This window comes from Salvelinus namaycush, chromosome 23 (assembly GCF_016432855.1).
Source record: "Salvelinus namaycush isolate Seneca chromosome 23, SaNama_1.0, whole genome shotgun sequence".
NCBI lineage: Eukaryota > Metazoa > Chordata > Actinopteri > Salmoniformes > Salmonidae > Salvelinus > Salvelinus namaycush.
The window spans coordinates 22678337-22703316 of NC_052329.1; the positions used below are offsets into that span (position 1 = coordinate 22678337).

The window sequence follows — 24980 nt, forward strand, 5'->3', positions numbered from 1 at the left end:
TTTCCATTTTCTTCTTCCTTTGACTGTATATCTGAATCATCCAGACACTTGAACTGGACACTAAAGTCTCTGAAGGTGGGATACGGACGTGAGGACGAGCAGCTGTCGCTCAGGAGCTTCACTCCTGAGATGAGCTTCCCTCAGAGCAGCCTGGAGCTACTTCTGGAGGGTGAGTGGAGAGCTTGGCACCAGAAAGAAGTGTGTCACAAATGGCAATCTATTCCTTACATAGTGCACTATATAGGGAATTGGTTGCCATTTGGGATGTAGCCATAGAGGAGGGGATGAGAGGGTCTGGGAGGGTGGGGAAAATATCCATTCCTTGTTTGTGTATCATCAGATGGGCTTCTCCTCTCCCAGAGCAGACAGAGAATCCTTTGCCTTAACACCCTCAGGACTGTCTTGCAAGTGAGTGGTGTGGATTTGATTGATATGGTTACTAGTTTTCATAGTTGCATTGCATCATCATAGCTTTTTGCAAATATGTTTGACATATAAGCAGGAAACTTCAGAACAAACTTATCTCCCACTCATGTCCCCAGGTGACATCAGTGGACATTTCAGGGTCAGTCACAGTCAACACCTGCATCATCCACTACCATCACCAGGAGTTCTCCCATTGGCTAGACCTGTTTCCATGGGAACAGCTTGTTCATAGGAAAACAGCTCATAGAAAGAGGTATGAGCGTTTTCAACTGACAAACCAGACTGGAGAATGTCAAGCACACCAGTTGATTGCTTGAAACGGATGTAAAGACAATATCCAACAGCATACATTACTAACCTGGCCCTGTAACATGGTTTCTTTTTGATATTGATTAACACTCTAATCCTCTCCTGTCTGCATCCTCGTGTTTCTGTTGTGTCTGGTGGTATATTGTGGTGTGTAGTCCAGTGGACTATTTGCATACCCTCCCGTCCACCAGGAACTTCCCCCACCTGGACGCCCCAGTGATGATCAGCTCCTCAGTGTCCAATGTCAATGTGTCTGTCCAGCTGGGAGACACTCCTCCCTTCGCCCTGCGCTTCATCTCAGTCAGCACAGGTACAGCACAACACACACTCGCACAGGGCATGGTCAAATTATACTCCCGTTGCATATAAGGTCAAGAATATGTTGTTGTGGGAACACAAAGTTTAGTCTTGCCTGGAGAGGAATGGCAGGAATGCTAATGAACAGCAGTGGGTGTTTTTCTTCAGTTCATTCTGCTTTCAACATTGCAGTGGTTTCAGGAAGTCATGGTGCTGGAGCTGTTGAATCAACCCTTTCCAAACATACCCAGCCCTGATAGATTAAATAAGTAATCAGAAGTGTTTTTGTAAGGCACAGTCAGCTTTTTACCATTCTGTAACACATGAACTACTATTACTTTATGCCTCTATATATGGTAATCAAATGCAATATCCTTTTAAATCACAGAATCATCACACACCTACACATAGTGAGTAGAGTTAGAGTTGCAAAGTGTAGTAATGTGACTTGTGATCTTCAGTAGATCTGAATATGTCATGTATAATGTAGAGATGCAGCACGTTCTGGACATCAGCACAAACGCAGAGAGCCTCAATTTCCAGAATGTTCACCGCCATCTCTCTCTGTCCCTGGAACACTTCTGGTGGAGGGTGGGCCAGGACTCCCACATCCAGCAGGCCCCTCACCCCCCTGGCAAACACGTGTGGGGGGAAGCCCGCATCCTCGACCCCCTTACACTGCAGGTAAGGCAGGCATACAAGGTAGGCAATAACTATTTAGGGTTACTCACTCACTACTACTCACCAAGGTTTCAGCTGGGTTCCAATGATGTGATGAAGAACACCAAAATAAGGCTACTGGAATTCCTATTTTTCTGAAATTACCATCTATTCATAAATCGTTGAAGTTGACCTCTAAACCACAGGTCAAACTCATTCCACAGAGTGCAGAGTGTCTGCGGGTTTTCACTACTCCCTTATACTTGATTGATGACATAAGGTCACTAATAGTAAGGGACTCTCCTCACCTGGTTGTGTAGGTCTTCATCGAAATGAAAAACCTAAAACCCCCAGACACTAGGCTCTCCATGGAATGAGTTTGACACCCCCGCTCTAAAAACACCCTTCTTTTCCTGTATTGACCTGATGATCACAGCCCTGATTTAGTATTTGACCAATACTACACCAGCCATTGTTGTTATCTTTGTTGTCTCTGTCACCCCAGGGGAGCTTCAACAAGCCCCAGAGTGAGTCCAGTAGCCATTCTGAGAGTGTGAGTGTGGAGTCCAGTGTGAGGGGCCTACAGCTGGAGGTGTCAGAGACCTGTGCCCTGTGCCTGTCCCGCCTACTGTCCCTCTGTAACCTGGACAGCTGCAGGAAGCTGGAGGCCTCAGAGCAGCCAGATGTGGTGCCTGTACCTGTCCTTGTTGATGGGACAACCTCCCCCAGTCATATTTTAAGATTGAGTGTAACCTGGAGGATGTCAACGTGTTCACACTCTCCAATGTAGCAGGTAAGTTAAATGGGAAGTGCTGTTTAGGGTGCATCCAAATGGCACCCTATCCCCTATATAGTTCACTACTTTTGACCACAGCCCTATGGCCCCTGGTAAAAAATTTGTGCACTATATAGGGCAGGGGTACTCAACTCTTACCATACGAGGTCCGGAGCCTGCAGGTTTTCTGCACCTGGTGTCCAAGTTCTAAATCATTCTCTGATTTAGAGGGGATCAATGGGAAAAAATGCAGTGGCACTGGCTTCCAGAGTTGAGTTTGAGGGATATAAGAAATAAGGTGCATTTTGGATGGACCTTTTAATATCCATCTCTGACTAGGCCTACATTGAGTATGGTAATTGGCTCTTGTGTTGTACTAGGAGCTGTGTCTTTGCGGGTGGACACAGTGAAGGCCCAAGACTCGGCGGAAAGCTCCACGGTGTCTGTCCAGGGTGTGTGCGTTGAGCCCCATTGAGCCCTGCTGTCCCTCAGCCCAAACCCCCAACCCTATCCTCAGCCTCTCCATCCTGGCCGTCTGCTACCACGTCACCACTGGGAACGTGGAGGTAGCTTAAGGTTTACTCATCCTACCGTCAGTCCATCAGGCTTATCAGTCCTATTCCTTCTTCTTGATTGACAGTGTTATTCAGATAAGTTCGCATGCATCGTTCTCTTCCTTTGTGCAGGTCCAGTGTCAAGAGGAGCTGGCACTGCAGTGGACGCCATCAGACCACATGTTTTTGTATCACCACGTGACAGAGAGCCAGGGTTGCTGGGATACTCTGTGTGACCTGACAGAAAATCCACCAGAGAGTGGATCTACTAAGACTTCTCCAGCCCACAGCAGGGTCAAGGACCTGTATGTGTGTGTAGAACTGGGCAGAACCCGCTTCACAGCCCAGGTGACGGAGCACAACTACCTTCTGCTGCACACAGACGCCCTGTCCCTCTCCACTCACTCCGGCTCCATGAACGTCCGCTCGCCCCACATGTTTCTCAACTTCGACGGCAACAACATATTCTCCAGACGCACCCTGATCAGGCCCTGGACCAACGCCACCTCTTTCCCTTCCTCTCCACCCGACACAACCGTGTCTGGGTGTTCACCTGCCTCTGCCTGGCTGTGGAGTTCCCCTACCAGTACAACTTCTCCAACTCCTTTGACAAGTTCATCAGCGTTCAGAAGTGGCTCAAGTCCCTGCACAGCAGCCCCAGCCAGACCCCAGGCCTCCAGCGTCTGCCCCCAGATCTGGTCTTCAAGATCAGACAGTTCTCCTTCGTCTTCCTGGATGACGTGTTTGAGATCAAGCTGAGGGACAACTACGAGCTGATGAAGGACGAGAGCAAGGAGAGCTCCAAGAGGCTCCAGCTGCTGGACAAGAAGGTGGCTGACCTACGGAAGCAGCACGGAGAACTGCTGCCTGCCAGGAAGATAGAAGAGCTGTATATGTCTCTAGAGCGCAAACACATAGAGATCTACATCCAGCGCTCCCGTCGCCTCTACTCCAACACGCCCATGAGGAAGTCTCTTCTGACCTGGACAGTGTCCGACCTGGAGCTGGTGGCCCTGGCCGACCAGTCCTTCCACGGGCCTGAGCGCGTCCGCGAGCAGCTGAGGGACATCGACGGAGTCAGCCCCTTCCCCAGAGACTGGCTCCCCCTTGTGGTCCAATGGTGCCAGGCAATCAAGTTCAACCTCACTGCCTTCTTGGGTGAGTGATGGGATTGTGTCCCAAATGGAACCCAATTACCTTTTATAGTGCACTACATTTGACCATTGCTCCATACCTTAATTATTTATATTAATATTGATAATATTATCTTCATATTTATACTAAATTATTTTCCCCCCTGTGCCAGTGAGAATCCAGGACTATCCTCGTTACCTGTTTGAGATCCGGGACTGGGAGCTGTCAGGCCGTCTGATCAGGACCGAGCAGGATGGGCAGGGCCGGGCTCGCCGCAGGCAGATGCTGCCACTAGGCCAGCCATGGGGAGATGTAACCATCCACAGGAACATGCCACCACTCAAGTTCTACTGCGATTTCAAATGTGAGTCAAGTGTTTCAATGAAACACGAACCTCAAGGCGATCCTCATTATTTGTGATCAACACTTGTATTTTCAACAGTCGGCAATAGACACACACCGGACGATCACATACAGTGCATTTGGAAAGTATTCAGACCCCCTCACTTTTTCCACATTTTGTTGCGTTAAAGTGTTATTCTAAAATGTATTCAAATAAAAAAAAATCCTCATCAATCTACACACAATACCCCATAATGACAAAATGAAAACAGGTTTTTACAAATGCCTTTTTTTACAAGTATTCTGGCCCTTTGCTATGAGACTCAATTGAGGTCAGGTGCATTCTGTTTCCATTGATCATCCTTGATATGTTTCTACAACTTGATTGGAGTCCACCTGATTGAACATGGTTTGGAAAGGCACCCACCTGTCCTATATAAGGATGACAGTTGACAGTGCATGTCAGAGCAAAAAACAAACCATGAGGTCGAAGGAATTGTCCGTAGTGCTCCGAGACAGGATTGTGTTGAGGCACAGATTTGGGGAAGGGTAACAAAACATTTCTGCAGCACTGAAGTTCCCCAAGAACACAGTGGCCTTCATCATTCTTAAATGGAAGAAGTTTGGAACCCCCAAGACTCTTCCTAGAGCTGGCCTCCCGGCCAAACTGAGAGAAGGGCCTTGGTCAGGGCGGTGACCAAAAACCCAATGGTCACTCTGACAGAGCTCCAGAGTTCCTCTGTGGAGATAAGAGAAACTTCCAGATGGACAACCATCTCTGCAACACTTCACCAATCAGGCCTGAGTGGTAGAGTGGCCAGATGGAAGCCACTCCTCAGTAAAAGGCACATGACCGCCCACTTGGATTTTGCCAAAAGGCACCTAAAGGACTCTGACCAAGAGAAACAAGATTATCTGGTCTAATGAAACCAAGATTGAACTCTTTGGCCTGAATGCCAAGTGTCACGTCTGGAGGAAACCTGGCACCATCCCTACGATGAAGCATGGTGGTGGCAGCATCATGCTGTGGGGATGTTTTTTCAGCAATAGCCTGAGACTAGTCAGGATTGAGGGAAAGTTAAACTGTCCAAAGTACAGAGAGATCCTTGAAGACCTGCTCCCGAGCTCTCAGGACAACGACCCTAAGCACACAGCCAAGACAACGCAGGAGTAGCTTCGGGACAAGTCTCTGAATGTCCTTGAGTGGCCCAGCCACAGCCCGGACTTGAACCCGATCGAACATCTCTGGAGAGACCTGAAAATAGCTGTGCAGCGACGCTCCCCATCCAACCTGACAGCTTGAGAGGATGTGCAGAGAAGAATGGGACAAACTCCCCAAATACAGGTGTGCCAAGCTTGTAGCATCATACCCAAGAAGACTTGAGGCTGTAATCGCTGCTAAAGGTGCTGAGTAAGGGGTCTGAATACCTATGTATATTTTATTTTTATAAATTAGGGTTTTGCTTTGTCATTATGGGGCATTGTGTGTAGATTGGTGGGGGGGGTTATTTAATCAATTTTAGAATAAGGCTGTAACGTAACAATGTGGAAAAGGTAAAGAGGTCTGAATACTTTCCGAATGCCCTTTAACTTTATGTGAATCTGGATTTGTTAGTTTGATGACATCTAATCTCTTAACATATACTGGCAGTTGTGCTAATTCAACTCTTAACTATTATTTTCCCATCTCCTTCTCTCCATGCAGCCAATATATCCTTGTACACTATAGTGTGGGGGCCTTGCTGGGACCCAGCCTGGACCCTGATTGGCCAGGTGGTTGATCTGCTGACCAAACCCACGGATGACCCCTCCCCGCCTCTGGCCTGGTGGGACAAGAGTCGTCTGCTGGTACATGGACGCTGAATCACGGACATAGAACAGGCCAACCTCCATCAGCTGGCCACGGAGGTTAACACACAGTCTGATCAACACTTAGCTACTTACTGACTCAGGAAAATGTGTAGACCTGAAAATTAGGATTAGCAGCAATTGTGTTTGACATTTTGCTCTTTTGTAGGACCCCTATAACACTACAGAGAACATGCACTGAGAATGGAACAAAGTCAACTACGAGTGGAACCCTGGGCAGTTTGTCTTCAAAGGTGACATGGATGTCAACGTCAGGACAGCCTCCAAGTAGGTGGCAGACCGAAATCTGGCTTTCAAATATCAGAGATTTGGGGGGGCGGGTAATTTTTGGGGGAGCTTTTTTTTCTTGTTCTCAGGTATGATGACATCTGTTTCCTGTACCTGCCAAATCTGTGCATGATCCTTGACCTCCAGTGGCTTTGTCCTGGCAACCCCCATGACCATCACGCTGTAATGCTCTGCTGTGCGGAGAACATAGCTGATGTGACGTCAGGACAACCTCTCGACTCCTTCAGAGCCTTCCGCTCAGGGATCCTCAACCTCTCCATCACCATGGACCTCAACCAACACTGTGGCACAGGTGAGGCGGTTGAGCAGTTACCTTGTGATAGCTGTGTGGGTTGACTTTTTCCAGGTTCAATGAGGAATTCTCCAGAGGCTCCATCCCAAATGGCACCCTCTTCCCTATATAGTGCATTAATTATGATCAGCGCCCATAGGTTCCCTCAGTCAGGCTCTCAGTCAAGTAAGTCATGTAGCTAATAGGTTATCATTTGGGACACTGTACACTTGTTAAATCAAGTCTATGTATTTAGCTTGGATGCAGTAGTCAAGATGAATAATCAAACAATCATTAGCTCTGATGTTGACTGTCTGTTTATTGAAGGCCTGTTTCTGTCTCTCAGAGCCGTGCCAGCCCAGAATCCTCCTATACAGCAGTACCCTGCGCTGGATGCAGAACTTCTGGACCAGCATTTCCAGACCCAACTGCAGAGGCAAGCTCTTCCACAGCCGCAGACCCATCCATAAGAAGCTGGGCCAGCACTACAAACAGATGTCCTATACAGCAGCCTTCCCTCAACTACAAGTGAGTAAATCACCAACACTATGGCTGTCCCAAATGGAACCCTATTCCCTTTTATAGTGCAATACTTTTGTAGTAGTGCACTATATAGGGAATAGGGTGCTATTTGGGACGCATCCACTCAATGCTTATGTTCAGCGTACATCCCTAAAGCAAAGCATACAGTTTTATTGTCAATTTAGGATCAAATGGAAATGAAGACTCCTGTCTTTCTGCTTATTTGATCTCTTACTACTGATTCCATGTTTTCAGAGCACACTGTCCCTTGCATTGTCTTGTTACCTCCTATGAGTGCTGACATTTGGGATTTGGCCTGTGTCTTTGTCTCTTCCCCAGGTGCATTACTGGGCCTCCTTCACTCAGCAGAGGGGCATCCAGGTGGAGTGCAGCAAAGGCCACGTCTTCACCTGAGGGGCTCAGAGACTCATCCCACAGGGTAAAAAGAGCTGGCACAACACAGGTATAGTAATGCCACACCCTATTTATACACTCACGCAATGTTTTTAGGCCAAATGTTTTATTACATCTTCCCATATACATTAGTGCACTACTTGAGATCTGTTCAAAAGTAGTGCACTATATTTGGAATTTGGTATAATTTGAGACTGAGTTGTTGAGCAGCCTACCTGTTGGTCTAACTCGTGCGTGTGTGTGTGTGTGTGTGCGCGCGTCGTCTGTCCTCTCAGTAGGCACGGTGATGAGGAGGCTGATCTCTGAGTGGAACATGACCCAGATGGTGTCAGAGCTGTCCCTGATGACGGTGCACCTCATGGCCTCCACCTGGGACGAGACGGCCGACCACCAGATCAACACCCAGGTGAAGAAGACCCACCTGCTCGGCCTGTCCTCCCTCAGTTACCAGCGCCAGAGCAACCGCATGGAGGAGGTAAGACAACGGGGAGGGGATGGTAGACATCCCAAAGTTGATGGCACAGACTGCGTCTCCATTTGCACCCTATTCCCTATGTCGTTCACTACTTTTGACCAGGGACATTGGGGTGCCAGTTGGGACACAAATACAGTAGCTTTAAATGAATGATATTTGTTCTGTGTCTCAACCCTTCATTTGTAGTTCTCCAGTCAAAAGGCGTAGCTAGATCTCTTGTAAAAATGTGAAGCGTATAAATGGTGTTTCTCATTGTGGCAGGAGGTGAACCCAAAAGATGAGGTGAATGCCCCGTACACCCACAAGCTGTGCCTGGTTGACCTGCGAGCCTCCTGGACCACCACTAACAGGAACATAGCGTTCGGTCTGTACGATGGCTACAAGAAGGCAGCTGTTCTCAAGAGGAACCTCTCCACAGAGGCTCTGTAGGGCCTGAGGATAGACACTACGCTGCAAGCTGCCAAGAAGCTCAAGCGCTCTTTGTCCAACTACTCCAGCGGCCACAGCACAGCCCCCTCCACCCCAACCATGCCCAGCACTAGCCGCCCTGAAAAGAGCCAGCACGAAGGTAGGATGTTTCCCCTGGAGTAACAGAAGTGCAGCCTAATTCCTTGTGAATGAATGGTCTTTCATGTGATTTTCTTTTAAGGGATTTTCAGATTTTATTGAACAGATAGTGAGAGAGGATGACAGTGGAGAAAGAAAGAGAGATGTGCAATAGGCCGGTTTCGAACCTATGTCAACACTAGATATGTATGCCAGATGCTGCAGCATTACTGCTAGACCAGCCAGGCCACATGAATGGTCTTTCAATGTGATAAGTTACTACCTCTGTTTCTTCAACTCTTCCTTCCTCCTCTCTCTGCAGTGACATCCATGCTGCAGAAGCTAATTGAAGAGACTGATAAGTTTGTGGTGTTCTCAGAGGACTCTGGTGTGAGTGATCAGCTGTGTGGCATCGCTGCCTGCCAGACAGACGACGTCTACAACCGCAACTGGTTCATCGAGCTGGTCAACTGTCAGGTACAACTAGTCTGGGACTTTAGGTTCATGGCAAATCAGATTAAGGTTGTAAAGAGCAGTGGGCCAATCACACTTTTAATGCCCCAGAAGTTAACAATTATGTTTGCTAACAGGACCTTATTGGACAAAGACAAATATGGAAAGAATGTTCTGCGTCTCAGTCATTTCGGATCCTTAGCGATACTGAAAACAGAACCTGTTCTATTTTTAGCAACATTCTAATATAAAAGGTTCTGCCAATCTAGCATTTTATTTAGCATGTGACACTCCAGTCTCCAGGGTTATAATCCTGCTCTGGTGTCTGTCTGTAGATGATGTTGCGTGGCACAGAAACAGCTGGCTGCGTGCTGGTGTCTGCTGCCAAGGCCCAGCTGCTGCAGTGTGAGCACCACCCGGCCTGGTACAGCGACACCCTCAAGCAGAAGACCACCTGGACCTGTCTGCTGGACGGCATGTAATACTTGGAGCCCAACCCCTCAGAGCAGGAGGACTGGCAGCTGTGGCTTGAGGTGGGCCAGTGAAACCATTATTAACACGCTCTTAAAGATGCACTATGCAGAAATCGCTCCGCTATTTCCTGGTTTCGAAAATTCTAATAGTTTGCCTAGTTTCAGTTTGCGACAAAGCAAGCAAGTGTAGTGTTGAGAATCATTGTACCATTAAAACCACTGTGAAATATATTTTCCATAACCAAAAATTTTTAATTTTCAGCTGTAAAAGAAAAAAGTTAAACGCAAAAACAGAACTTAAGGGGAAGCATAGAAATAGCGCACGTAGAACAGATCTAACGGTTCAATGAGTGACAGATCTGACTCACATTTCTATGTAAATTTGGTCAGGTTGCCCAAAAAGTTACATTTTGCCACTTTAACAGGAACTACCATAAATTATCATCTGTAGCATTGAATGGTGATGTGTTGCATATGGCTCATGATGGCTTACATTCAGGCTCAAGTCCAAGTTGCATGACAGAGTATTTCTGTATTAGGTCCATAACAAAGAGCGTATTTGTGCAGTTAGTCTTTCAGATTCAGGGTGCTGTCATAGCTTTGACCGTGTGTCTTTGCCTTGGTTGTGTGTGGTGCGTCTGCAGGTGAAAAACATTGAGGAGCACAGGAAGCGTCACCTGGACTCAGTGCTGGAGCTGATGGAGAATGGTCAGGCTGTTGGAGGCATGGTCAGCACCACCACAGGTACTGCTGCTCCTCACACATCCACTCTACTTCATAGAATGCACTCTGTTTAAACCATGGCCCTGCAAAACTGAACATCTCAACTTGATCTGAATCTTTCCTAAAAGGGGGAATTCCCCAAAAATGTAAATTTATATTCACCATCTCCAGCACCATAAGTGTCTACATATTTGTAAACTGCACATTTTATATGTTCTGTAGTTTAAAAGTTCCACATGATGATGATAAGGTTAAAAAGTGGTGGAATTACCCTTTAACTTGTGTCAAGGTAAATGTAACACTTCCTCTCTGTTCTGTGTATCCAGACTGGAACCAGCCGGCCCAGGTGAATGACACCCAGCAGGTCCAGCGTATCATCTCTCGTTGCAGCTGTCGCATGTACTACATCGGCTACAGCCACGACATCGACCCTGAGCTGGCCACGCAGATCAAACCCCCAGAGATACGGCGCAACGAGAAGGAAGACCTGCTGAAAAAACAAGCTGGTAAGGCAACCCATAGAGATCATAAACTCAGCAAAAAAAGAAACGTCCTCACTGTCAACTGTGTTTATTTTCAGCAAACTTAACAGGTGTAAATATTTGTATGAACATAACAGGATTCAACAACTGAGACATAAACTGAACAAGTTCCACAGACATGTGACTAATAGAAATGGAATAATGTGTCCCTGAACAAAGGGGGGGTCAAAATCAAAAGTAACAGTCAGTATCTTGTGTGGCCACCGGCAGGATTAAGTACTGCAGTGCGTCTCCTCATGGACTGCACCAGATTTGCCAGTTCTTGCTGTGAGATGTTACCCCACTCTTCCACCAAGGCACCTGCAAGTTCCCGGAAATTTCTAGGGGAATAGCCCTAGTCCTCACCCTCCCATCAAACAGTTCCCAGACGTGCTCAATGGGATTGAGATCCGGGCTCTTCGCTGGCCATTGCAGAACACTGACATTCCTGTCTTGCAGGAAATCACGCACAGAATGAGCAGCATGGCTGGTGGCATTGTCATGCTAGAGGGTCATGTCAGGATGAGCCTGCAGGAAGGGTACCACATGAGGGAGGAGGATGTCTTCCCTGTAACGCACAGCGTTGAGTTTTCATAACTGTGACCTTAATTGCCTACCGTCTGTAAGCTGTTAGTGTCTTAACTACCGTTCCACAGGTGCATGTTCATTAATTGTTTATGGTTCATTGAACAAGCATGGGAAACAGTGTTTAAATCCTTTACAATGAAGATCTGTGAAGTTATTTGGATTTTTACGAATTATCTTTGAAAGACAGGGTCCTGAAAAAGCGACGTTTCTTTTTTTGCTGAGTTTATAATGCACTGTTTTATACAATATTATTATCATTTTAATTTTTTTATCAATTTCTAGGATGAAAAATGTCCTGAATTTGTTTGTCCTATTTGAATGCCAAAATCCATTCTGGTGTTCTATTTCATTCTGAGGCAACCTACATCCTCAAATACAGTGTTGGAACATGCAGACAGTTTTTTGCTGTGTTATTGAGTGTAAAGGCTTGAGCCCTTGGTATCTTTCCCCCCACTGTACTATCAGGGGCTGTGGACACCTTCACCCTCATTCACCATGACCTGGAGATCTCCACCAACCCTGTGCAGTATGCTATAATCCTGGACATCGTCAACAACCTACTGCTGCACGTTGAGCCCAAACGCAAGGTAACATCTGACTAGGCCGTGTTTTGTCCTATAGCATTTGCAACTGTGTAAGGGGCGAATCCTACCTCCCACTTAAGTCGAATTTTCACTTAGCCATGCATTGAGGTCAATGGGAGACTAAGTGACATTTTTACATGAGTGGAAGTTGGATTCACCCTTACTGTATGATAGCTGAAGTCTCTCTGAACTTTACAAGTCCCTTTGCATCCCAAATGGCATGGTATTCTCTATGTAGTGCATGACTTTTGACCAGGGCTTTAAATAAGGTGTCATTTGGGATGCCTCCTGTCCTACCCTCTGACCATGTTGTGTGTGGGCTCTGTCCCCAGGAGCATAGTGAGAAGAAGCAGCGAGTGCGTTTCCAACTGGAGATCTCCAGTAACCCAGAGGAGCAGCGCAGCAGCATTCTATACCTGCAGGAGGCCGTCAGGCAGCACGTGGCCCAGATCAGACTCCTGGAGAAACAGATCTACTCCAATATCAGGGTGAGCCTTGTGAGGTGAAAACCAAAGTTGAAGGTAATTCCGATGGGAGGGACGATACAGTTGTATTCGATCTAGTTTACTTTATTCAATTATAATCTAGAGTGGGAATAAACACATCCCTAAGCTCTGAAATATCTACTTGGTGAGTGTGTATTTGACCTGTGTGGTGTGTGTGACCTCCCTCAGGCCCAGCCTGAGGAGCTGAGAGGAGATGAGCTGTCAGAGATCAACGTGAGGCTGTAGAACCAGCTCAACCAGGAGAAGACTGACATGCAGATGAAGAGTGAGGAGCTCAACATCCTCATCAGGTCAGCCCAACACCGCCACACACACCATCATTTCAAGGACTAGGAAACTACTCAGCCAACCATGGGAAGTCTCCTGTGTTCTTCTCTGGATGTCTCGCTCTGCTCCCAGATGTTTTAAAGACTTCCAGCTGTAGAGGGCCAATAAGCTGGAGCTGCGTAAGCCCCCGGAGGACGTGAGTGTGGTTCACAGGACAGAGATCTGCTCTGCCCAGGCCCGCTGGTGTCTCACTGAGGAGGATGGACAGCTGGGCATCGCTGAGCTGGAGCTGCAGAGGTTCATGTACAGCAAGGTGGGTGGGCATGGGGCAGGGAGGACACTGCTCTGTCCTTACAAGGAGATGACCCTAACTCTTTTCATGCTGTGCTTCGGCAAGAGAGCTGGGCCCATATTCACCAAAAGTCTCAAATTAGGAGTGCTGAAATTAGGATCAGTTTTGCCTTCTAGATAGTAATGAATGAGATGATATAGACAGGGGGTACCTGATCCTAGATTAGTACTCCTACTCTGAGACGCTTTATGAATGCGGGCCCTGATGTTGACGCTAAACGTCTGTTAAACTGACTCCTCCCACAGCTGAACAAGTCAGACGACACAGCAGAGCATCTCCTGGAACTGGGCTGGTTTACCATGAACAACCTGCTCCCCAACGCTGCATTCAAGGTCAGGAAATAGTGCTAATCTGACCTTTTCTTTGGTAAGGGCAGTCTGCAGCTCAATCCGTGTATCGTTTTGGATACATTTTTACAACATGAGCTATGAACCTGTGAAGCTTACAAATATGTCCTCTAAAAGGGAACTTTGATAGGGCAAGCCTTTTTGTTTTTTCAATATTTTGTCAGAAGTTTTAATCTCCTGCTGTGACTGATCCAATGATTCCAGGCCATGCTGCACCCAACATGTAGTGCTCGCAAATAACTCTAATGCAGTGTTTGCTTGTGTTGTTAACTCTCCTTGGTTTCCCCTGTGCAGCACGTGAGGGTATGTATGGTGCTGGTACAGTAACTGGGAGTTCATGTCACTGTTGTTGACACCATACTGTTCATCATCCAGTCAGCATCACGGAAATCCCACTCAGAATATTATGTCTGTCTCCCAAATGGCACCCTATTCCCTATATAGTGCACTACTTTTGACCTGGGTCCTGGCCAATAGTAGTGCTCTATTAATGGAATACGGTGCCATTTGGGACTCAGACTTTGTTATTCAGCATTGCATGTCCATCATGGGACTGGGTCACTAGAATGCCCAGCTACACAGTCCTTCGTCTTATTGCGTGCCCCTCGTTGCATTTGCACCGTCATCTGAGTGCTGTATGGTACCATGCCTTGCGTCGCTGTATGAGTCATGTTTGTTTTGCAGATTTTTCCCCGCTCATATGGGATATTTAGAAGGTAAAATCCATATAGTTGTGAATTGATTCATTTATCCTCCTGCTCACAATTCATGCTGTATAGACAGACACATGTTCAGATTCATTGTATTATCTTTACAAAATATTCTGAATTTAAATTGGTTTCCTACATTACAGGAAACATATTTTGGGGTTGCTTCATGAGTCAGCGGTTAGGAGCATGGCATTATTCAAGTAATTATTTTGTTTACGTCCCGAATGACACCATATTCCCTATATAGTGCACTACTTTTGGTGCCATTTGGAATGCAACCTCTGTGACTTAACTTCATGAAACGTGTCTCCTAGGTGGTGTTGCATCCTCAGATCCCGTGTCAGTCTGGCCGTCAGTTTGCCCTGCGCATCTTCAGTAAGGTCCACCCCCCAGTGGGAGGTATCTCAGTCAAGGAGCACTTTGAGGTGAGGAGGAAGCATGTGATCATAACATTAGAGATGTCATAAGGTATGTATGTGGTCATAACATTGAAGATGTCGTAACATGATCATAACATTTAATTATGAAAGCATTGGGAGCATACAGTTAAACGTGTTTCTCTGTTGTAATGTGTTTGTGTCACCAGGTGAATGTGTTTCCTCTCACCATCCAGCTCATGTACCAGTTCTTCAAAAGGATGATGGGATTATTTTTCCCAGGAAGGAACGTGGAGGAGGAGGAAGTTGCTGATGAGGAAGACAAGTCCCGAATGGTCACTACTGGTGTGTATTGCCTCTACCTGCTAGCATCCTGTCCAGGGGGTGTACTTGTACATCAAGCTACAGAAGCTGGGTGCCTGCCCTATGGGCCATTCTGACTCGGACAAGGCTAACTTACTTACCAGTTATTGATGTGCAACAGTTATGCTTTACTATATATACATTCACTTGCCCTCAAGTCTCCATCCATCCTCTACATGTTGACCAGCCTGAAATCCACACCTGTCTCCACCCAACCAATCAATATTAGTTTCCATTGTCTGCCAACTCTTGTGTGGTATTCGATAGGTAGTTGCTGTGTCACCCCTGGTGTCTATTAAAAGCCTGGGTCTAGTGTGACCTTGAGGGCTGTGTGAGAGGGTGCATCCCACATGGCACCCTATTCCCTAAATTGTGCACTATGGGCCCTGGTCAAAAGTAGTGCACAATAAAGGGGATAGGGTGCCATTTTGGAAAGTCAGGAGTGTAGGGTGTGGACTCTAGAGTGGTAGTCGTTCAGAGGCCGTGGTGGTGCTGCTGCTGTCTTTCTTGAACTCACATCCACACTATTTTTTCTTCCTGGCACTGGTTCTACTGATTGAAGCTATTTCAAAGAAGGGTGTAATAACTTGCAATTACTGTGATATGTGGTTGTTTTTCCTACTAAACTTAGTTGAGTGCACTGACTGTAATCGCTCTGGATAAAAGCATCTTCTACATCAGGGGTGTCAAATTCAATTAGGGCCATATTGAAAAAACAACACATTTGCAGCCAGACATTGTCTACTATGTTTTTTTATACAAAAAATAAAACGTGCGTACAACTGCGACTCAAACTGGCCATTGTTTTTATTTGGAAAAAAAAACATATGTGCCTGATGGCCCTTTTTATAATGTCCACTTATGTATACATAGGATGCCTTATACAGTGGTTTGCGAAAGTATTCACCCCCTGTCATTTTTCCTATTTTGTTGCCTTACAACCTGGAATTCAAATGGATTTTGGGGGGGGGGGGTTGTATCATTTGATTTACACAACATGCCTACCACTTTGAAGATGCAAAATACGTTTACGTATTGTTAGTGTATAGCTTACCACTGTGACTCTGTTTGCATGTTAGTGTATAGCTTACCACTGTGACTCTGCGTGTTAGTGTATAGCTTACCACTGTGACTCTGTTTGCGTGTTAGTGTATAGCTTACCACTGTGACTCTGTTTGCGTGTTAGTGTATAGCTTACCACTGTGACTCTGTTTGCGTGTTAGTGTATAGCTTACCACTGTGACTCTGTTTGCGTGTTAGTGTATAGCTTACCACTGTGACTCTGTTTGCGTGTTAGTGTATAGCTTACCACTGTGACTCTGTTTGCGTGTTAGTGTATAGCTTACCACTGTGACTCTGTTTGCGTGTTAGTGTATAGCTTACCACTGTGACTCTGTTTGCGTGTTAGTGTATAGCTTACCACTGTGACTCTGTTTGCGTGTTAGTGTATAGCTTACCACTGTGACTCTGTTTGCGTGTTAGTGTATAGCTTACCACTGTGACTCTGTTTGCGTGTTAGTGTATAGATTACCACTGTGACTCTGTTTGCGTGTTAGTGTATAGCTTACCACTGTGACTCTGTTTGCGTGTTAGTGTATAGCTTACCACTGTGACTCTGTTTGCGTGTTAGTGTATAGATTACCACTGTGACTCTGCGTGTTAGTGTATAGATTACCACTGTGACTCTGTTTGCGTGTTAGTGTATAGATTACCACTGTGACTCTGCGTGTTAGTGTATAGATTACCACTGTGACTCTGTTTGCGTGTTAGTGTATAGCTTACCACTGTGACTCTGTTTGCGTGTTAGTGTATAGCTTACCACTGTGACTCTGTTTGCGTGTTACTGTATAGCTTACCACTGTGACTCTGTTTGCGTGTTAGTGTATACTTTTTGTTGTGACACAAACAAGAAATAAGACAAAAAACAGAACTTGAGCGTGCATAACTATTCACCCCCCACAAAGTCAATACTTTGTAGAACCACCTTTTGCAGCAATTACAGCTTCAAGTCTGTTGGGGTATGTCTCTATAAGCTTGGCACATTTAGCCACTGGGATTTTTGCCCATTCTTCAAGGCAAAACTGCTCCAGCTCCTTCAGGTTGGATGGGTTCCACTGGCGTACAGCAATATTTAAGTCATACCACAGATTCTCAATTGGATTGAGGTCTGGGCTTTGACTAGGCCATTCTGAGACATTTAAATGTTTCCCCTTAAACCACTCGAGTGTTGCTTTAGCAGTATGCTTAGGGTCATTGTCCTGCTGGAAGGTGAACCTCGGTCCCAGTCTCGAATCTCTGGAAGACTGAAACAGGTTTCCCTCAAGAATTTCCCTGTATTTAGCACCATCGATCATTCCTTCAATTCTGACCAGTTTTCCAGTCTCTGCTGATGAAAAACATCCCCACAGCATGATGCTGCCACCACCACCATGCTTCACTGTGGGGATTGTGTTCTCGGGGTGATGAGAGTTGTTGGGTAAGGCGCCAGACAAAGCTCAGTTTAAGTCTCATCTGACCAGAGTACCTCCTTCCGTATGTTTGGGGAGTCTCCCGCATGCCTTTTGGCGAACTCCAAATGTGTTTGCTTATTTTTTTCTTTAAGCAATGGCTTTTTTCTGGCCACTCTTCCGTAAAGCCCAGCTCTGTGGAGTGTATGGCTTAAAGTGGTCCTATGGACAGATACTCCAATCTCTACTGTGGCGCTTTGCAGCTCCTTCAGGGGTCTCTTTGTTGCCTCTCTGATTAATGCCCTCCTTGCCTGGTCTGTGAGTTTTGGTGGGCAGACCTCTCTTGACAGGTTTGTTGTGCTGCCATATTCTTGCCATTTTTTAAAATAATGGATTTAATGGTGCTCCGTGGGACGTTCAAAGTTTCGGATATTTTTTATAACCCAACCCTGATCTGTACTTCTCCACAACTTTGTCCCTGACCTGTTTGTAGAGCTGCTTGGTCTTAATGGTGCCGCTTGCTTGGTGGTGCCCCTTGCTTAATGGTGTTGCAGACTCTGGGGCCTTTCAGAACAGGTGTGTGTGTATATATTTATTTTATATTATATATATATATATATATATTACTGAAATCATGTGACACTTAAATAAAGTCTACCTGTTTGCAATCTAACTAATTGGTTGCACCAGATCTTATCTTTGGACAGATAGATAAGCCCTTATCTAAGGGCTTCATAGCAAAGGGGGTGAATACATATGCATGCACCACTTTTCCGTTTTTTTTCGTTTTTCTTTCACTGCACCCAATTTGGACTATTTTGTGTATGTCAATTACATAAAATCAAAATCTAATTAAATTACAGATTGTAATGCAACAAAATACGAAAAATGCCAAGGGGGATGAATACTTTTGCAAGGCACTGTGTATGTCTATCGTCAGCCAATCTTTCTCAAATCCTTTCGGGTTAAACTTGGAGAGGAAAGTTAGGTCTCATAACTACCTACAGAAAGGATGCTTCTAATGAAGAGTTACAAATAGCCATATTAGACTGAAAGATGTATGGTCATTTCGTCAGACTTGTGAGGCTCACTGGTTGCTCATTCAACATATTTGCTGCTACTTCACTCAATCCCATTTTAAGTCTCCCATCCTAACTGTTTTACATTTCCTGAGACCAACCAGAAATGTTTCCTTTGACAGATTTTCATAAAACAGCAACACATGTGGTGTCGTTTCTGCATTACCAAATGTTACGCAAGGCAAAAGAGTTGGCTACGCTTCAATTGCTAGTTTGGTGCTTCGGACTGCAGGGTTGTAGGCACTGCCGGAGCGCACTGGTGCGTCGCTCTGCCACTTCTCACAATGGTGCTCGTTTAGTAAAGTTAGATTAAAGATGAATCAATGTCTTGAAATATCACATAATGATTCATTAGTATTCTACATAATCAAATATAATCGCATAGTATGTTACTATTATACCAACAACACCACCTTCACATTTTAGGATGGTTAGGTGAATGGTAGAAAGAAATTATCGTGCGACCAAAACTCAACAACGCGCCTCTAGGCAGAAGGTACTCACGAAACAGTAATTCAAGAAGATCTAAATGCATATGCTGCCATTTTTTTGTATTAATGTAGGCTACACTGTCCCGCAGAATCATCCTGTTGTCTCGCATTTGGGTATTTTAAATGTGGTCACCCTATGCATGTGTCTGTACACTTTCCCTCCGCTGTAAACCGAACACACGAAAGCAGCGCAATTGACTTTGAATTCACGGATGTACGCGCATCATGCTGTAATTTCATAAAGTAGATCACTCAGCTGTCGAGTAATTTTATACTCCCTTGCGTGTCCTATTGTTCTTAGTAGTAATGTATACCCGCTTGTAAATCCTTTATCTTTGAACTTTTTGACAACCAAGATGTCAGTTTCCGTAGGCTACAGCAATGACCCTTCGGAACCGAAACTTGGCATGGACATTTAGTCTACAACACATTTAAACTTTCGGTCTGGTAGAAGATTCGGTCAGTGCCATTAGTGACGATATGAAACAGTGCATTCCCAGGTTTATGCCTCGTGTGTGGGTCTGGGAAGAGTGGTGTTTGTGGCAATGCACTGCAGTTGGAGGTGAGACAAGTTGGCAGTGGCGTGTAGTGCAGCGCATTGCGGGCTGTATGGAACCGGGCCAAAATGAATTGACAACCCAAATCATTGCGTGGGCTGGATAGAAATGTGTCATGGTCCGAATTCGGCCCAAGGGCCTTGTGTTTGACACATCTGTTCTAAGTTATTTTATTTTATTGTAAATTGTGTCACAGGCATGCCTGTCACCAAGCCTAGGCAGCTCTCAGAGGACACCATGGGGATCATGGGCCCCAGCAAAGGGGTCACCCAAGGCTTGAACTGCACATCAGGGGTCAGGAGGTCCTTCCGAAAGGCTGTTGAGGTATCTTTTATTTTAAATGAGATATGAGCGATTCATCTTTGTGTTTATGTATCCCCAAATGTTCATACTTCCGTACTACATTGCAGGGGCGCAACTTTGGTTTTAGAAGTGGGGGGGGGACATAATTAAATATGCATGCATGCATGCACACTTTCAAAAGTTTGGGGTCACTTAGAAATGTCCTTGATTTTGAAAGAAAATCACTTTTTACAAAACCAGAATAGAAAGAGTGGGAGGCCCCAGTGCACAACTGAGCAAGAGGACAAACAGGTTGACCTTTGCCTCACATGTCCTTAAAGTCCAGCATCCCGTAGTCGCCTCTTCACTGTTGACGTTGAGACTGGTGTTTTGCGGTTACCATTTAATGAAGCTGCCCGTTGAGGACTTGTGAGGCATCTGTTTCTCAAACTACACACTCTAATGTACTTGTCCTCTTGCTCAGTTGTGCACTGGGGCCTCCCACTCTTTCTATTCTGGTTAGAGACGGTTTGTGCTGTTCTGTGAAGGGAGTAGTACACAGCGTTGTATGAGCTCTTCAGTTTCTTGGCAATTTCTCGCATGGAATAGCCTTCATTTCTCAGATCAAGAATTAAATGACGAGTTTCAGAAGAAAGTTCTTTGTTCCTAGCCATTTTGAGCCTGTAATTGAACCCACAAATCCTGTTGCTCCAGATACTCAACTAGTCTAAAGAAGGCCAGTTTTATTCCTTCTTTAAATCAGCACAACAGTTTTCAGCTGTGCTAACATAATAACATAATTGCAAAAGGGTTTTGTAATAATCAATTAGCCTGTTAAAATGATCAACTTGGATTAGCTAACACAACATGCCATTGGAACACAGGAGTGATGGTTGCTGATAATAGGCCTCTGTACGCCTATGTAGATATTGCATTAAAAATCTGCCGTTTCCAGCTACAATAGTCATTTACAACATTAACAATGTCTGCACTGTATTTCTGATCAGTTTTATTTTAATGGACAAAAAGTTTACTTTTCTTTCAAAATCAAGGACATTTCTAAGTGACCCCAAACGTACATGTGTGTGTAAGTAATTATCCAGTCTGATAAACAATCTACCCGACCGCTCGGAGGCGTCCTCTTGTTTCTAAAGCACACCGTTGCCTCGTTTTGTATTACATTCCAATGATAAAACTGGGGGGGACAAAAATGCAATTTCAGAATGTGGGGGGGACATGTCCCCAGTGAAAGTTGTGTCCCTGCTACTTTGCCAACTAGCTACATCTGCTGGTGGAATTGGCTTGTTGTTTCACAAGTACTTCCCAACTTTCTCGCTTAATTTATGCTGCTTCAGATATGGCATCCTATACCTTATATTGTGCACTACTTTTGACCAGAGCTCTATGGACCCTGGTCAAAAGAAGTGCACTATGATGAGGATTAGGGTGCCATTTCAGACACAGCCTTAGGTTTTTCATACCGTATTGAAACTGAAGTATGTCTTATTTCCCTGTCTAGCATCCTGTTGATGACATCGACAAGATGGAGAGAGCAGCCATGAATAACTCCTTCATCTACATCAAGATCCCCCACGTTCCCCTCTGTGTCAGCTACAATGTAGGTATCACCATGTGCTAAAGTCAAGAGTAGCAAAATTCCAGTAATTTTCCAGGAATCCCAGTTGGATGATTCCCGGATTTCCTCCGCATTCCCTCCTGATTCCAGGGATCGTCCAACCAGGATTTCAGGCAATTCCCAGATTTTCCAGGATAGCTAAAGTACAACGGTACTCAATACTTGGATTCCAGCCAGTTATTGATTCTATATACATGTCCTTGTGTCTTTGAGTTTATAAATAAACATTCCCCTCGAAGGGAGACATTTAATCTCACTCGGCCATTATTAGATACAGAGAGGTGGCATCAGGTCACATGTTTTGTTCTCAGACTGAAAAAAAATACCTCAACATCTGCTGTGTTGTCATGTGTTTTGTCTGTTTGTATATGTAAACCATCTCACACTGTTGGCTTGTTTGTGACATGCATGTCATTTCTAATCCATCTCAGATTTTCAATTTCATATCTTCAGGGATTTGCAAAAGAATCGTTATTGTCCAATGACAGCATTATCTTGCCTTCCAGATTGCATAATGCTTGGTATTATCAACCATGGGGTTTCAATCCTTTTTCATAGTTGATTTGAGTAAATGTTTAATAAATTAAAATGTAATATTCGTATATGAATATGTAATATCATTAAACAGGAGATCAATGAACAAACACAGACATGTCATGAAGGCATGATTATTGAATCCAATTTTCTCATCAGAATTGTATGAACAACGGTTGTACTTTTTAACTCCCAGTCAATGTAGTTTCATTATGTATTGTGTCCACCATAGGGAGAGAAAAGCAGTGTTGACTGGAAAGATCTGAACCTGGTTCTGCCTTGTCTGGAGTACCACAACAACACGTGGACCTGGCTGGACTTTGCCATGGCTGTGAAGAGGGACAGCAGGAAAGCCCTGGTAGCACAGGTACTGTATGTGGAGGATGAGGGCTGCAGTAGATATCTCAGATAGGGGGGAGTGAGGCCTCAGAGGGTTTTATAAATAAGCATCAACCAGTGGGTCTTGCGACGGGTATACAGAGATGACCAGTTTACAGAGATGTATAGAGTGCAGTGATGTGTTCTATAAGGAGCATTGGTGGCAAATCTGATGGCCGAATGGTAAAGAACATCTAGCCGCTCGAGAGCACCCTTACCTGCCAATCTATAAATTATGTCTCCGTCATCTAGCATGGGTAGGATGGTCATCTGAATCAGGGTTAGTTTGGCAGCTGGGGTGAAAGAGGAGCGATTACGATAGAGGAAACCAAGTGTAGATTTAACCTTAGCTTGCAGCTTTGATATGTGCTGAGAGAAGGACAGTGTACCATCTAGCCATACTCCCAAGTACTTGTATGAAGTGACTACCTCAAGCTCTAAACCCTCAGAGGTTTTAATCACACCGGTGGGTTGAGGGGCATTTTTCTTAGCAAACCACATGACCTTTTGTTTTGAGGTATTCAGAACAAGGTTAAGGGCAGAGAAAGCTTGTTGGACACTAAGAAAGTTTAACACAAAATCTGGGGAAAGGAGTTCTTGAACCATATGTTATTTCATATTTTCTGAAGTGACCTATGATATCTGCCCCCCCCCCCCCCCTCTGTGTAGATGATAAAGGAGAAGCTGCGTCTGAAGCCGGCGTCAGGCTCTGACTCAAGGGGCAAGGCATTTGAGGGGAAGTCAGACAGTAGCATTCAGCAGCAGGAGGAGGATGAGAAGGCCTGATTCCTCATCGGTCTCACCTGCTCAGACAAGAGCTCCAGCAAGAAGAGCATCTTCAGCCGGCGCAAGTGACCCATAGGCCTACATACACTGAACCAGTACTGCACTGAACCACTGCGCTCTAGTCTATGGCAGTGTCCCAAATGGCACCCAATACCCTACATGGTGAACTACTTTCGACCAGGGCCCTATGGTTCCTGGTCAGAAGTAGTGCACTGTATAGAGAATAGGGTGCCATTTTGGGACGGAGACTATGGCTGCTACAGTAGCACACTCCCCAGCCCAGGGAATCATGGAGAGGTCAGACTGCCTTTTACTAGCGTGTTATCTGATGACACTTGACAGTCAAATACTGTATGCTCTGGTGTGGAGATGGAGCTGGCAGGTCATTATGGGGCAGAGAGACTGATGACAAAGCAGTGTCAAGGACTGACCCTGACCCTCCTTTGTATTTATGATCGAAAAGTCACAACTGACCCTAGATCAGCACTCTTATTCTAAGAGGCTTTATGGAGATGGGGCCCAGTTATCTGCTAAAAACAAATACCATGGTCTTATTGACCAAATGTATCTTTGTTTTCTTGTTTTTTCATGCCATACAGTAAACATTTAATTTTCATTCAATGCATCACGCATGGTCCTTAACTTTCAGAATGAGCAGCTTATACTTGTTGAGTTAATAGTATGACTGGGGTGATGGCTATTTTTTTAAGTTTCACTGTCCATTTCCCCATTAAATCAATTAGAACATTTCATAGTTTATATGTTGACTATGGTTGTGTCTCAAATGGATCCCTATATAGTTCACTAGGGGATAGGATGCCAAAGTAGTGCACTATATATGGGATAGGATGCTGTTTTAAGATGCAAATAATGTGACTTGTTCAGAGCATCATTTACTGCTGGTTCAGGAATACTGTATCCTCAAACAAATGTATATCCGGTAGATTGTAAAACATTTTCATCTCAAATTAAAGTACCTTGACAACCATAGAAATGCTGTCTGTTGCAACAGTTAGAAATACCTGATTCACTAGTACTGTAATGATATATTATAGCCTTGTGCTTTTATTATAGCGTTGGGATTTTAATGATACTGTCACACTGACTGGAAAGTGCATTTCTGTAAATAACACGAAAATATATCATTTTGTACCCTGCATGAGACTTCCCCGACAACATATATGCCACAGCAGACTTCTGTTTTACACTGTAGTTCCTCAGCATATCTGTGCAATATATCACAACCAAGCCGCAAAAATATGTCCTTGTTGTTTTATATTTGATGGCACTTACAGCTTTGATAGCCTCTGCAAAAGTAATGTTGTTGCGCTTGTCTCCGTAATGTTTTGTAATTTTAACACTACAGCTCTTTTAAAGCAAAGGTGTACCAACACCATAGTTTGTTATTCAATTACATCTTCCTCGAAGTGCAAGATGTCAATTACTTCTGTCTAAATATTTCAAGAAACGTTTATTATAGCTCAATGAAGTGAGTTGTTTCTTTAACGCTTTTTCTTATCACCATGTTTGTCAATAAAATGTTCTAATGTCTCTTATAGCTGAATGTGTCATGTATGTTCTCAAAAGTTCACTACACCGTCAACTTATAATTGATTTCGTAATTATTAATAGATGTGTGACAGA

At 44.9% G+C, this 24980-nt stretch overlaps 1 pseudogene; it reads left to right on the forward strand.

Moving 5' to 3' along the window:
• Nucleotides 1-52: 52 nt before the first annotated feature.
• LOC120018191 lies at nucleotides 53-24894 on the forward strand (annotated as a pseudogene).
• Nucleotides 24895-24980: the final 86 nt, after the last annotated feature.